This window comes from Stenella coeruleoalba, assembly GCF_951394435.1.
Source record: "Stenella coeruleoalba genome assembly, chromosome: 5".
NCBI classification, from domain to species: Eukaryota; Metazoa; Chordata; class Mammalia; order Artiodactyla; family Delphinidae; genus Stenella; species Stenella coeruleoalba.
This window is the reverse complement of record NC_137150.1, coordinates 19,291,485-19,294,520: the sequence shown is the minus strand read 5'-3', so window position 1 is coordinate 19,294,520 and position 3,036 is coordinate 19,291,485. Positions and strand designations below refer to the sequence as shown.

At 46.9% G+C, this 3,036-nt stretch overlaps 1 pseudogene across 1 annotated transcript; it reads left to right on the top strand.

Annotated features, from left to right (window-relative positions):
• Nucleotides 1–668: 668 nt before the first annotated feature.
• On the top strand, nt 669–2,707 carry LOC307187080 (phosphatidylethanolamine-binding protein 1-like; annotated as a pseudogene). The gene is made up of 2 exons: nt 669–869; nt 2,038–2,707. The product of its transcript is annotated as a phosphatidylethanolamine-binding protein 1-like (transcript).
• Nucleotides 2,708–3,036: the final 329 nt, after the last annotated feature.

The following is a 3,036-nucleotide window of genomic DNA, read 5'->3' as shown; positions in this document are numbered from 1 at the left end:
GCATTTTAATTTACACACACACACACCCTCCCAATGCTGAGACCCAGAGGCACAGTTTAAAAATTGAAAGTTTTCAAAGCGGGCTTCCCTGGTGGCAAGTGGTTAAGAATCTGCCTGCCAATGCAGGGGTCACGGGTCAAGCCCTGGTCCGGGAAGATCCCACATGCCTCAGAGCAACTAAGCCCATGAGACAACTGCTGAGCCTGTGCTCTAGAGCCCGCGAGCCACAACTACTGATCCCGTGAGCCACAACTACTGAAGCCCGTGCGCCTAGAGCCTGTGCTCCGCAACAAGAGAAGCCACTGCAGTGAGAAGCCCGCACACCACAATGAAGAGTAACCCCCGCTCGCAGCAACTAGCAAAAGCCCGCGCACAGCAACAAAGACACAATGCAGCCAAAAATAAATAACTTTATAAAATAAAAAAAAGTTTTCAAAGCCATGCTGATGACAGTCAACAACAGTTAATTGACTTCACAGCCAGCAAATACTTAAAATAGGTTTAATTACCAAGAACTACTAATCTTTCCGGCCCAAGGAGGTAATGCTCCTTTCTTCAAGTTTCCCAAACCTGGCTGCACCAGAATCACCAGGAAACCTTCATGGAAAGATAAAGCCCAGGGCCCCATCTCAAATCTCCTGGACTAAAATGTCTAGGCAGGGACTGGCATGACTATTTCCACAAGCTCTCAGCCGGCTCCACATATTTTCAGTCCAATGTTTGGAAGCCCTGCTTTGAATCACAGCTCAAACCTCACCTCGTTTCAGAAAGGTCTAACAAAGCAACTTCTGCCAGTTTTTCCTAAAGTCATGTATATCATCTTGATTTTTGCCCTATCCATGTACCACCTGTACTGCAATCTACCTAAGGTGTGTATATCAATTGGCTTGCATTTTTGCATAGATTTCATTTTTTAAAAACTTATATCACTGCTATGAAATCATAGCTTTGATGGATGTTAGTATATTTTTCCTAATACACAATACAAAAACTGTATACCATTAAAAGCTGTCTTAAAATGTTTTTCCCTGTAGGAATAAGCTAAGTTTGTGTACCAATGGGTACACCTACAATGCTTGAGAAAACACTGATGGAGAGAAATAATCTCTGTTCTACCTTTCCTTCTGAAGGTGGCCCTAAGGGAAATTGTGAAGAGAAGAATTTCATATTGAGGAGCTCAATTCTTGGGATTTAACTAGGAATCTGTGAGTAGGACTTTTCAGATTGGATACAAGTGAAAAACAGTGGCCACTACCTCTGGAAACCCTGTATAGTGGTCTGGTCTCAGGCAATTGGCTCAATCCTACAAAAATTGCAGACACCGTCCTTCACCCATCCCTTGCATCTTTTAATCAATAATCAACTGAATCACTGGGGGTGGGTCTGGGGTATCCAGCATTTCTAATATGAAACCAGGGATAAAAACCATCATGCCATTTCTCTTTCAAGAACATTTCTCCCCAGTTAGAAACCCCCATTACCTTCTACCTCCTCCATGGGACCCCTTTGTATTCACTGATACAGATAGAAGGTGAAAAAAAACATTCCGCTTATTAAAACATTCTTACAAGTACAGGTCGGAGTCAAAAAGCTCATGCCTTGACTCCAGGATTCCAGGGAATGCCAACCTCCAGGGTTGTCATAAACTCATTCTACACCAACACACCTCTACATCCCCTACAGAAGGCCCTGGTTTCTGCTTTCATTTTTTTTCCTCCTTCTAATTCTGTTTTTCCCTTTTATTGGTTAAAAATAAATGACGGGCTTCCCTGGTGGCGCAGTGGTTGAGAGTCCGCCTGCCGATGCAGGGGACACAGGTTCGTGCCCCGGTCCAGGAGGATCCCGCATGCCGCGGAGAGGCTGGGCCCGCGAGCCATGGCCGCTGAGCCTGCACGTCTGGAGCCTGTTGCTCCGCAACGGGAGAGGCCACAACAGTGAGAGGCCCGCGTACCGCAAAAAATAAAATTAAATTAAGAAAAATAAATGACGTACTTTTTTCTTATTTTGAAAGCAAATGTTCAATGTAAGAAAAATTAGAGGCAGACCGCTCGGAGTCGGTGCTGCTGTCCTGTGACTTTCCCTGTTGTCTGCCCTGCTCGGCCCCTGAGGCCACTGGACCTCAGCAAGTGGCCGGGACCCTTGAGCCTGCAGGAGGTGGACGACCAGCCACAGCACCCGCTGCAAGTCCAGTACGGCGGGACGGAGGTTGACGAGCTGGGCGAAGTGCTGACACCCACCCAGGTTAAGAACTGGCCCACAAGCATCGCATGGGATGGCCTTGATCCAGATAAATTCTACACGTTGGTCTTGACCTACCCAGATGCTCCCAGCTGGAAGGGCACCATTTCCTGGTGGTCAAGGTGAAAGGCAAGAACATGAGCAGTGGCTCGGTCCTCTCTGATTATGTGGGCTCTGGGTCCCCCAAGGGCACAGGCCTTCACCACCACATCTGGCTGGCTTGGAGCAGGACAGGCCGCTGAAGTGTGACGAACTCATTCTCAGCAACCGACCTGGAGCCCATCATGGCGATTTCACGGTGGCGTCTTTCTGTAACAGGTACAAGCTCTGGGCCCCGGTGGCCGGCACATGTTACCAGGCTGAATGAGACGACTTTGTGCCTAAACTCCCCGAGCAGCTGTCTGGGAAGCAGAGGAAACTTAGAAGATGGAAACCATCCCAGAGTTTCCCAAGCAGTGTTTCAGTTTAGCGATGCATGTAGATTTCTCCCCTTCCTCGTTCCCAAGGCCTGAGCAGTCAGATTTAGATTTGGGGTGACTTTTCCTTCTGCCTGTCCTCTATAATTCTAGGGGGTTTATGTTTTGATCAAATTTGAACTCCATTTGGGGGGATAATTTGGGTCTATGGTAGGGTCATCAAAATGTTAATATAAGAATAGCAACTCAGACTTTAAAGAAGAAAAAAATTCTGGTAAAGAGACCAGGTCTACAATATTAGAGCAGAGCATCAGAGAATCTTTAAAGGAGGTTGGAAAAAAAAAAAAAAGATGGATTACCTCTGCCTTTGTGAGCCCGAGCC